We start from the raw sequence: 11,560 nt of genomic DNA on the forward strand, positions 1-11,560 counted from the left end.
AAAGCGTTACCAGGCATAGTGTCATCAATAGTTAAAGATATAAAACAACTTATTTGTTTGAAAATAGTAAGAGATCTCACCAGTCTCATCTTCTTTGACACTCACTTCCGGATGACGTGTAGGTAAACAATAAACATGCTTGTATGAAGGACCCCACTCATAGGTGCAGAATAAGTTGCCTGGTTGCAACTTTGTAAAGATCTAGAACCAGAGATTTGAAAATCTAATGTGATGTGAAATGTGATATCACTAATTGTATGAATTAATTAATTAATTAATTAATAAAAACATATTCATGGCGATATCTTTACCTCGAACGCAACTTACTGCTTGTGATTAGACTGATCATTTTCAGGTCTTTAATTTGTAATGGTTTCATTTCATACCCACCTTGATCATCTGCAAAGCGTCTCACCCCCAAGAAAAGAATCCATCACCAATATGTATATCGCCCACACGACCTATATCAGATGTGCGTTCAATTGTTGCAGAACGATTAGTTCTGAACAACACGTTTCTCCAAAACGTCATTGAACAGACTTTGAGGTATGTTTGCGCCAATGACTGGAAATATGAAGGTTTGCTTCCATTTGGTGGGTGTGGCTTGAAGCAATGAGTGACGTTTTTAAAGGGCAGTGGACATGCGGACAGTGTTTCCCAACACACAACCCTCCCTGTTTTTCAACTGGCGTTCAGTACAGAAATGTTTCTGTTCAATTGAACGTTCGAGAACGTTAAAACATACTGAATGCAGCCCAGGGTTTCCCAAACTCGGTCCTGTGTGCACATTTTGTTTTTTGCCCTAGCACTACAATGCTGATTAAATTAATCAACGTTTGATGATGAGTTAGTTATTTTAAATCAGCTGTGTAGTGCTAGTGCAAAAACAAAATGTGCACACAGGAGGGGCCCCAGGACCGAGTTTGGGAAACTCTGCCTTAAATGACTGGTCGCAATCAAGGAAGTATATGGATGGGAACAGTTTGACAAATCTTTTATTTTTATTTTTTACATAGAATGTTTAGATTTAACATTGATGAGTTCGCAATGACTTTTTTAAAATTTCAATTCCACCGCTGGTCACAAGAAACATCACTATAGCGGCTTTTACTTTTACTGTAGATGCACATTTTTTTAACACTATACAGTTTTCACCAGACAGTTTTTAGGCATAAAGGCTATGAAAAGGTGTAGGCCTAAATCAAATCACTTTTCTTTCATAGAGACATCTACACTGTTATTTTGGGGTGTTATTGCTGCGGCTGCAGCAGCAGTTAATCTTTGACCAAGCTGGTGACCAGCCGGTAAAGATGAGTCAACCAGAGATCATCAACTTCATAATCTGGGAACCTGTGCACTCACTCCCTCATGTGACAGTCACACTGCCAGAGACAAAGGTCACCCCGTACTTCATCCACTTCTGTCAGAAGCATTCAGGATGCCAAAACACCAGCCGTGTTTCTTCTCCTCGGTCTCTGTCTGTTCGGGGCAGCTGACGCCCTGTACAAGCAGTGGATACCCGACACTAACTATGAAAACAAGACCAACTGGGACAAAGGGTCCGTGCCCTGCGGTAATGACATAGTGCAGTTCTCGGCTCAGAGGAAAGTGTCTGTGTATGTGGAGACGGTCCACTCTGTCCAGGAGATCCAGCTACCGGTGGACGGAGAGTTCATCCTTCCCTCGGGGCGGCTTCACGGTCAGTAATGGAGGGGACCCGGTTGCGGGGCCGGCGTCACTGCCCAGTTCAAAGATGCAGAGTCTCTGCAGTGGTTCGACCGGCGCTGTGGCAGGCGGCAGAGTCTTTAGACGACCTGGAGAAAGGTCGCTTCCTGTTCTCTGTACACGAGGAGAGCGTACCCTGCCAGTATGACAATGTGTTGTTCCGCGCTGGCTCCTCGTTCCGCGTGGACACCTCCAACCAGCCCAGCCCCTGTCCAGAGTGTGTCCGTTCTGGGAAAAGTTCAGCAGCAGCTCGGAGTTCACCCATTATCTGGGGTCACACTCTGGCCGGCTGCAGTTCCACGGAACCTCATCCCCCAGCGTCGGGGCTTCTGGCTGCAGTGATGCCTCTGGCTGTGACTGTGGGAACTCTGCGAATCACAACAGGATCTGCGGCACTGTGACATGCGCTCCTATGAGCTGTAAGCCACTGTACCCCATAGGACACTGCTGTGACGTGTGCAGCGCCATCGTCACCATCCAGTATTCCTCCCAGGCTTCATCCTTGAGTCTTATCGAGAATCGACTGCAACACCTCTTCCTTGGTCTGCCCCTCGTACCAGTCCATTCAGCTAGGCATGTCAAGGTGCTCAAATCTCAGTATTTCCTCGAGGTGATCCCCGTGCGGCTGCAGCTGAGATCCAGATCGTGCTCCTGGATGGGGGAGTCTGGTGCGGTGGCAGAGGCCCTGGCAAGGACATATTGAAGGACGTCCAAGCCCAAGGCTCAAACCTGGGCATAACTTCGGGGCTGAGTTCAGGCCTCTTCTGGGGCCACCAGTGGTGACGGGGCAGGGGACAACGCCCAGGAGTTGTGGTGGGAGCCGTGTTCTGGCATCCTGATAGTAGTCATTGGTCTCCCCCTCCTGGCTGTCCTCTTCCGCAGGCGTCATAAAAATGCCAACCATGCCCACCATCTCCATCCCTTCTCACAGGCAGCAGGAGAAGCCAGGAGGAGATAGGGAGTTCACGGACCACGGCTTTGAAAACCCCATCTTCGACAAGCCCACCATGATGCCCGAAGTACCAGGTATCTATGGGACTGAAGCCGCCAACTCTATCTCCCTGAGCCGTCAGGCCATTGCATTTAATCCTGCGTATGATGAGAACGAGACCTCAATCGATTTCTCTGCCTGAGACTGTGTGTCATGGTATCTGTAAATATTTTGTGCACATTCTTATGAGAATCATTTCTTACGTGTTGTAATGTATCAATCAAATGTATTTATATAATACTTCGTACATCAGCTGATATCTCAGTGCTGTACAGAAACCCAGCCTAAAACCCCAAACAGCAAGCAATGCAGGTGTAGAAGCACAGTGGCTAGGAGAAAAACTCCTAGGGCCAAACCTGGAGAAACCTGAGAGGAACCAGGCTATATATGTATCTAAAATGTAAAAATAATATGTCTCATGCTTAATTTCATCTGAAGTATTAGGTATTTTAAAAAGTCAAGCAATTCATATTTGTAAATCAATTCTAAAAAGATTTGGCAAAAGCTTTGTCACATTGTTAATATGATTTACATTGGATTGACCATTGACACAACAATGAAAGACAGCCCTTGAACTCATCTTGGTAGTTAGTACTCAGCACAATGTCAAATAAACATAGTATGTTTTTGCATATGAAAGACCAACCACAGTAGTTAGCAAGTCAGTCACTTGCTAACCTGTTCCAATAAAAAGGGCAGTTAAAAGTTATTACTCAATCCCTCAGTGTCATGTTTTGTTCTATATCAAATCAAATTATATTTGTCACATGCGCTGAATACAACAGGTCCAGACCTTACTGTGAAATGCTTACTTACAAGCCCTTAACCAACAATGCAGTTCAAGTAATAGAGTTAAGAAAATATTTACTAAAATAAACTTAAGTAAAAAGTTAAATCAAAAGTAACACAATAAAATTACATAACAATAACAGGGCTGTATATAGGGGGTACCGGTACCAAGTCAATGTGCAGGGGTACAGGTTAGTCGAGGTAATTTTGTACATAGATAATAAACAGCGAGTAGCAGCAGTGTAAAAACGTCTGGGTGGCTATTTGAGCAGTCTTATAGCTTGGGGGTAGAAGCTGTTAAGGAGCCTTTGGACCTAGACTTGGCGCTCCGGTACCGCTTGCTGTGCGGTAGTAGAGAGAACAGTCTATGAGTTGGGTGACTGGAATCTGGAGAATTTTGGGCCTTCCTCTGACACCGCCTAGTATATAGGTCCTGGATGAGTGCAGATACCCCTGTAAAGTCCCTGTCTGTTGTCTTGTGATACTTGATGCTGTGTCCTGTAAAATAAGTACAGTATCAGTCACTTAAGGCAACTGCTTATGAATAGAATAGATACTTTATTGTATTTGTGAGAAACAGAAATGTGTACTGGTCCGCTCTCTAACCTAACTACACTTCTGCAGTCAAAGTATTATGATTCTGGACTGACAGGAGCTGATGTTTCCATGGGAGTGATGGGGGTGGCAGGCAGAGTTGAGCTCTTCATTAGTGGGGGTCCTTAGGACCAACCAATAAAACCACACTGTCCTTCTTTGAGAGCCAGACAGTAGGATACAAGGGCTCCATGAACTCAGCCTTGTACCTGTAGAGGAGTGTCACAGCGATGTCAGTCACACCATAGAAAGCTAATGAGCCTGAGTCAAAGTCGATGTAGACGCCGATTCTCGTGAACACACTTGTGGCTTCCACGACCGCCTCCATATCAGCATGCCAAGTGGAAAAAGCTCCGCCCCTCCCTTCCGAGGCTCCACGAGAAGTCATTTCCTGTGATGCAGCTGCCTCTCTCCACGCCTTTCCGGTCGATGCTCTTGTAGGTGAGTCCCACGTGCATGCCCTCCCCACTCAGCTCTGCCTCAAAGTAGTGTCGGCCCAGGTAGAGGCTCTCTGAGGTCATCACCTGGCGCCAGTACTCGAAGCGTTCGGGCGTGTCTGGGTAGCTGTGCTGCCAGGGCGTGGTGTTGGTCACCTTCCTGTCGTCTTCGGTTAGTCTCAGGAACTTGTGGACAGTGTCTGGGTCAAAGGTCAGACTGCTGGCATCTGTCAAGTAGACACATTTAATTGAATAAACTTTATTAATCGTCAGAGGGAAAATGGATTTGTCGCCAGCACAGGACACATGCAGGGACAATACAAACACACACATACTTATTCAAAGGCTACCTCAGTCGCTATAACACATGTGAAAGGTTACACCAAGTCAGGCTATTTCTCAAAAGGGTTAGCTCATTGTGAAGAGCACTAGCTATGCAAATCAAATTAGAAATGGTTGCTAATGCAAAAAAGACATCTTACACGTGAGGAAGTCGTCTCGCATCTCAGGCTCAGGCAGTGAAAAAGACTTTGACATCTTGGGATGGACCATGGTTGTAATGCCCAGATTTCTCTGTAGGTCAGTGTAGGAGAAAGATAAGTTATCCTCCAGGTACTACATAGAGAACTCTATAATACAATGCATTGGGAAGACTATGGTTACTTATCCAACTAGTTATTTAACTTTTATTTAGCTAAGTCATTGGGAGAATATTCTCTTTACACTAACAACTTGGGTCGTTTTCATTATGTCATGAAACAGCATATGTCAACAACAAAAACAAACAAAGGAACATGAGCAGTTTTTCCAGGCTTCTATAGTTTTGTTGTGTTGGTGCCTAATGAACACAGCCCTGGTTAAAATGTGTACACTCATCACCAGTCCTGCAGATGTCCTTCAGTTTGTCCCTGTAGGTAGCCTTGAGCTGGTCACACAGTTCCTGGGTGGACTCAGTGAGCAGGGCAGCTGAAGGAGGCCAGGCGATCAGAGGCCGACGAGAGCCCAGGCAGACAGACATCCACAGCCCCCGTCTTCCACTCAGAGTATTCCTACATTCACCAGCAGGAGGAGCCACCACACTACTGTCACACTACTAAGACAGCTATATCTGCTTCCCAAATGACACCCTATGCCCTTTTATAGTGCACTACTGCTGCTCCATCACAGCATGAAAGTAGTGTACTATAAAGCAGTGCACTATATGGAACTAGAGTGCCATTTAGGATGCACAATAGGACTCCGTCCAGAAATAACCCCAAACCTCTACCCCGAGACATTTCAGATAGGTTAAGGCAATATGGTAGTATTGCTTTCCCTTGAATAGACTTGGTAGGTTCTTGGCTATACTGTTAATACCTATCAAATCCTTTCAAAATCTAAATGAAGTGTCTATGGTAAGCAGCGGAGGCTGGTGGGAGGAGCTATAGGAGGACGGGCTAATTCTAATGGCTGGAATGAAATCAATGGAAAGTATCAAACACATGAAACATATGGAAAACCACTAACTTCCATTCCAGTCATGACAGTGATCCTGTCCTATAGCTCCTCCCACCTGTCACTTCCCTCACACTGTGGACACTGTCAACATTACAAACCGCTGACCGAGACGCAGTCAAAAATTACTGACCGAGACAATATTTAACAGATCATAGGGGAAAGCTGAGGCAAAGGCTAAGATATTAGTCCTCTCAGGATAGGGCTCAGAATGAGTCCTATCCTGAGCAGTCGAAGAGAGCAGGGTAGCCTAGTGGTTAGAGCGTTGGTCTAGTAACCAAAGGTTGCAAGTTCAAATCCCTGAGCTGACAAGGTTCTTATCTGTTGTTCTGCCCCTGAGCCACAGGCTTGCTTGCCTAGTAAAATAAATACATCTCCAAACACTGCAGTGTGATGCAATATACACCATCAACCTATAAAATACATGTGCCTTCAGAAAGTACCCCTTGACTTTTTCCACATTGTGTTACAGCCTGAATTTAAATTCCATTCTTTTTGTCAATGGCCTACAAACAATACCTCATAATATCAAAGTGGAATTATGTTTTTCAAACTTTACAAATTAATTCAACATTTTAAGCTGAAATGTCTTGTCAATAAATATTCAACGAGCATCAACCAATAGAATGTAAAAATTCATAAAATACCTCTCACAGTATCATGACACAGGAGACTTGAAGGCAGCAGGTTGATATTGTGCTTTTCAGCAACAACACTAGCTGCATGCGTTCTGTTTCATTTCATTTCATGTGTGACACTCACCAGGGATTGGGGTCAATTCAATTTAAATTCAGTCAGTTCATTTCATCAATGCTCACCTGGGGTGAGTTTAATTCCTGAATTTACTGAACTGAAATGGAATTAAACCCAACCTCTCTGGTGCACTCTAAAGTTGCCCCGGGCCTAAACGCTGATCTTGGGTCAGCTTAGCATTTTTCCCACTAATGGTTAAGGTTGAGGAGATCCAAGGTCTGTACATAGGATAAGTTTCACTCCCGGAGCCCCAGTCTCTCACCTGCAGGAAGTCTACGTCCCTCTTGTTCCTGAAGAGTCTCTCCACTCTGGCCAGGGTCTTCTTCAGCTCTTGGCTCTTCTTGCCCAGGTGGGCCTGGATGCCCTCGGCCTGGCTGCTGAGCGCCTGCCTCTGCTCCTCCAGAACCCCTCCGTGGCCCTCCCCTGGCCTCTTCACGCCCCTGCAGCAGATAGAACTGCTGCTCCATCACAGCACGTACCCCTGCCACCGAGCTCTGGGGAGAGAAAGATGGACAGAATATGTGATAAAGAGAAAGAGGAGGAATGGAGAAGTACTTAGTAAATGTGTATCAGCTGTATGTTTCGAGGTTCAATAAGATCAGAGACAATGTTTTAAGTGATAAATGAACAATATGCGAACGTGGGGAAAGAATGTATGGAGAGAATGTGTGACATACTTTTTTTTTAAAGGAGAGGAGGAGGTGCTTAGTTGTATCAGCTGTGTGTTTAAGGTTCATTAAGATCAGAGGAAATGGTCAAAGTAACGCGGGTGTAGTGAAAAACCTCTATGGATGCAGTGTTGCTCTGTAGCTTGCCAATGGAATTCTCTGCCACTGAGACGGTCTTCATAATGTCCCCTTGTTTCTTCTGCAGCTCTGTCTATAGACGATCACACACACACACACACACACACACACACACACACACACACACACACACACACACACACACACACACACACACACACACACACACACACACACGATGGGACCAGTGCCAGGTTACCAGCATAGCCCATGGGAAATGCATTTGCTTTATTTACTACAGTAGCTTTGAGAGAGGGCCACCTATTGGAAGAGAACAATGGGCAGGCTGTACGTATCACATGTCACACAGAAGGTTTCTTATCACAGAGAAACGTACTGAAGTCTTGTGATAAACAAATTGTCATAAAAACTCATTTGCCTGGAGACTCCTTATCCTATGCTCCCACATCGTGTCCTGATCACTAGACAGTTTTGGAGTTTTGGACTTCAAAACAACAACAACCGTGCCTTTTGAGAAATGTAACTTGGGAAAAAAGAAAAGTTTGGTTTTACCAAATTTTAACATTCTGTCAGAAATAACTAAAAAACAAAACTAGTTTTCCATCTCAAGAGGTTAAAAAAAGACAACAGGAAGTACCTATGAAAGGGGCAATCGCAGTTGCTGAAGCCATTTTTTTTACTTATAAATTAATTATATGTACCCATTGATTCTTGAAGAATATAACTTATAAATGTTTTATTAGCTTAGTTCAACTGTCGTACCCCATCAGAACCCAAAATATAGCTTGTTTACTGCAATGTTTGTAAACAAAGTAAATGTAAACACACTAATTAGCCTCAAACATGTTTAAAACTATAATTTTCATATCATTGATGAATTGATCCTTTGAATCTGAGAGTGGTTTTATTTCTCCGGGCCCATCCTTCAGCTTTGTACTGAACCAGGGGGAAATACTTTATTATTGTTTCTACTGCTGAGTGCCAAATAAGGCAACAGAGTTGAACGTAACCGGGGAGACCATTTCCTCTTGAATAGTTTCACCATATTAAATCGAGAGTTCAGTTCACGTAACAGGGTTGACCTTAAAATGAGGGGCCGACATAAATTAATCACTAATCACATGAAATAAATAATCATCTCCAGACAAGACTTTGTCATCAACATAACCAGGGCTTTACAATGATGCTGAATGTTGGGGTTAAGTGTGTTCAAATCTTCCCAGAAGTCACAGCGGGTGCAAGGAGTGACATGTCAAAATTGTTAATTTTGGCACTTTAACAAATCGTTTTATGAGAATTCCCTTCTGGGTAATCAAGATTATATTCATATTAAAGATTTATTGAATTCTCCATGTGTTCTATATTAAAGGACACTTCATTTAATATAACAATCTTTTTTAAAATGTAATATTGGTGCACAATGTCTACTTAAAATATCAAAGGGATGCAAAAGGCAGTGTTTTCGTGGAACAACCCAAAACAACATGTCCATGCCAGAGAAAAGGGAGCACTCATACAGTTATCACTCACTGTCTGTGAAATGGAAGTGTGTGGTGTGTCTGTATGTATCAGTGGAGGCTGGTGGAGAGAGAAAGGGGAGGACAGGCTCAGCCATTACAAAGAATCCAGTCCTCCCTAGTTCCCCCTCTACCAGCCTCCACTAAAATATAAATGTTACCAATACCTGGATCTGTCTTCGAGCCTCCTCTACAGGTACAGTACTGTGCCCCAGATGCCCCTGTCCCTCACACTCGCAGCACACACACACACCGCAGCCGTCCGTCAGGCAGTATAGTTCAAGCCGGTAGCCGGTGCTCACAGGTGTGACACTCGATGTCCTGTAAGGGCTCCACCAGTCGGTGATTCTGGAACCTCTGGTTCTCCAGGTGGGGTCTGAGGTGGGCCTCGCAGTACGACACCAGGCAGGTGAGGCAGGACTTCTGGGCCCGGCACGGGATCTCGATGCAGGAGTCACACAGCACATCTTCTGGGGTGACAGTAAACCCGCTAGAGATTGTCTGGGGCTGGGTGTTCTCCCTGGTTTATCGTGCGTTGTTGTTGGGTCCTCTTGTTCCTGGCTGAGGCTGTTCTCCCTGGCTTATCGTGCGTTGTTGTTGGGTCCTCTTGTTCCTGGTTCTGAGGCTGGGTGTTCTCCCTGGTTTATCGTGCTGTCCTCTTGTTCCTGGTTCTGGGTGTTCTGGCCGTGCGTTTTGTTGGGTCCTCTTGTTCCTGGTTCTGAGGCTGGGTGTTCTCCCCTCGGGTTTATTGCTGTTGTTGTGTCCTCTTGTTCCTGGTTCTGAGGCGTTCTGCCCTGGTTTATCGTGCGTTGTTGTTGGGTCCTCTTGTTCCTGGTTCTGAGGCTGCGTTCTCCCTGGTTTATCTGCGTTGTTGTGGGTCCTCTTGTTCCTGGTTCTGAGGCTGCTTGGTTTATCGTGCGTTGTTGTTGGGTCCTCTTGTTCCTGGTTCTGAGGCTGGGTGTTCTGCCCTGGCTGCGTTGTTGTTGTGTCCTCTTGTTCCTGGTTCTGAGGCTGGGTGTTCTCCCCTAGTTTATCGTGCGTTGTTGTTGGGTCCTCTTGTTCCTGGTTTAGGTTCAGGTCCCACATGTTTATCATGGATGTGGTGACATCTTTGCTTCCAGTTGTGGGATGAGTCTCTTCTGTATTCTCTTCATTCTTGATGATGAGGGTCTCCATGTTCTCTTTCTCTGGTTTAGTGGATGTCCTGTGTTTGCTGGTGCCCAAGACACAGTATCTCCCTCACTCTCTCCTCTCTACTTCAGGCTGCAGGGTGTGACTGCTGGGCCTCTGTCTGGGTCTCTGGGCCTGACAGGCAGACGGTGCAGATCTTTCTTCACATCTTAGTCTATCATGACATCCTATACAGGCCTCACTACTCTTATAATTCCTATTCTCTCGCTCAGTAAGTCGCTTTCTCTCTCTCTATCTCTCTCAAAACACTTTCTCGCTCTCTGTCTTTCTTTATTCTCAGCCTCCCTAACTCACACCCTAAGACTGTCTCTCTGAAAGTCTCCTCTCTAACTCTCTGTCCAGCTCCCTAACTCTCACACCCTAAGACTGTCTCTCTGAAAGTCTCCTCTCTAACTCTCTGTCCAGCTCCTAACTCTCACACCCTAAGACTGTCTCTCTGAAAGTCTCCTCTCTAACTCTCTGTCCAGCTCCCTAACTCCAGATAATGTAGAGAAGACAAGAACAGAACTGAGGACCGCGCCTTAATAACTGTATCCGTGTGAGTCAGCGGGCAGCAGCAGGAGCCTCCTCTTGTTACACTCCTCCCTTGTCTCTCTTTCTCTCCTTTTCTCACTCTCTCCTCCCTCATTCAGTTGGGTTCAGGGAAGGCGGAGTTGGTTTGAGTGGAGAGAAGGGAAGTGGGTATTGAGGGCAAGGAATGTGGAGATCTCTGTTTTAACAGGACAAATAACAGGACAAATACAATATAAGCCCCAAAATAATAATAATTATTATGAATCATGAAATCATTACTGTACAGCCACACTCCTCATAGGACATCCCAGACGTGGCAATTCCAAAGTTGTTGTCTAATAGCATTTCGTAGAAAAATACTGTTGTATCAACAAAGATGATCTGGGTCAGCTGGGATGACTGTCTTCTGCAATATAATCTGTGAAAACTGGAATGTCAACATCCTGGAGAAACCCGCATCACTGAAAAGTGAGCTTTTCAGGAGTCATCACAATGTGTTTGGAATGACTGGTCCTACTCTAACGTTATCATATGTTCAGTAGATGAAGGAGAATAACTAACAAACGGACATACATTGAGATAAAAGGGGTTTTCAGATGCCGTTATGGTTGACATGATCACAGAAGAGTCATCCAATGTCTGGAGAAACTATATCACTAATGTAATGCAAAGTTAAGGAAGTCAAGGAACCACAGTGACCAGGCCTTACCTAGTGTTTCCTTCTGTTTAGGATGTTTCTAGACAACATTATGTTCCCACCGCACCCTTCCTGCAACTATTTATAACCAT

At 44.9% G+C, this 11,560-nt stretch overlaps 2 pseudogenes; one reads left to right on the plus strand and one right to left on the minus strand.

Annotated features, from left to right (window-relative positions):
* Nucleotides 1–560: 560 nt before the first annotated feature.
* Nucleotides 561–2,929, plus strand: LOC121845424 (annotated as a pseudogene).
* Nucleotides 2,930–3,955: 1,026 nt separating this feature from the next.
* On the minus strand, nt 3,956–9,589 carry LOC121845425 (annotated as a pseudogene).
* Nucleotides 9,590–11,560: the final 1,971 nt, after the last annotated feature.

The sequence above is a fragment of the Oncorhynchus tshawytscha genome, unplaced genomic scaffold (genome assembly GCF_018296145.1).
Source record: "Oncorhynchus tshawytscha isolate Ot180627B unplaced genomic scaffold, Otsh_v2.0 Un_contig_12034_pilon_pilon, whole genome shotgun sequence".
Taxonomy (NCBI): Eukaryota; Metazoa; Chordata; class Actinopteri; order Salmoniformes; family Salmonidae; genus Oncorhynchus; species Oncorhynchus tshawytscha.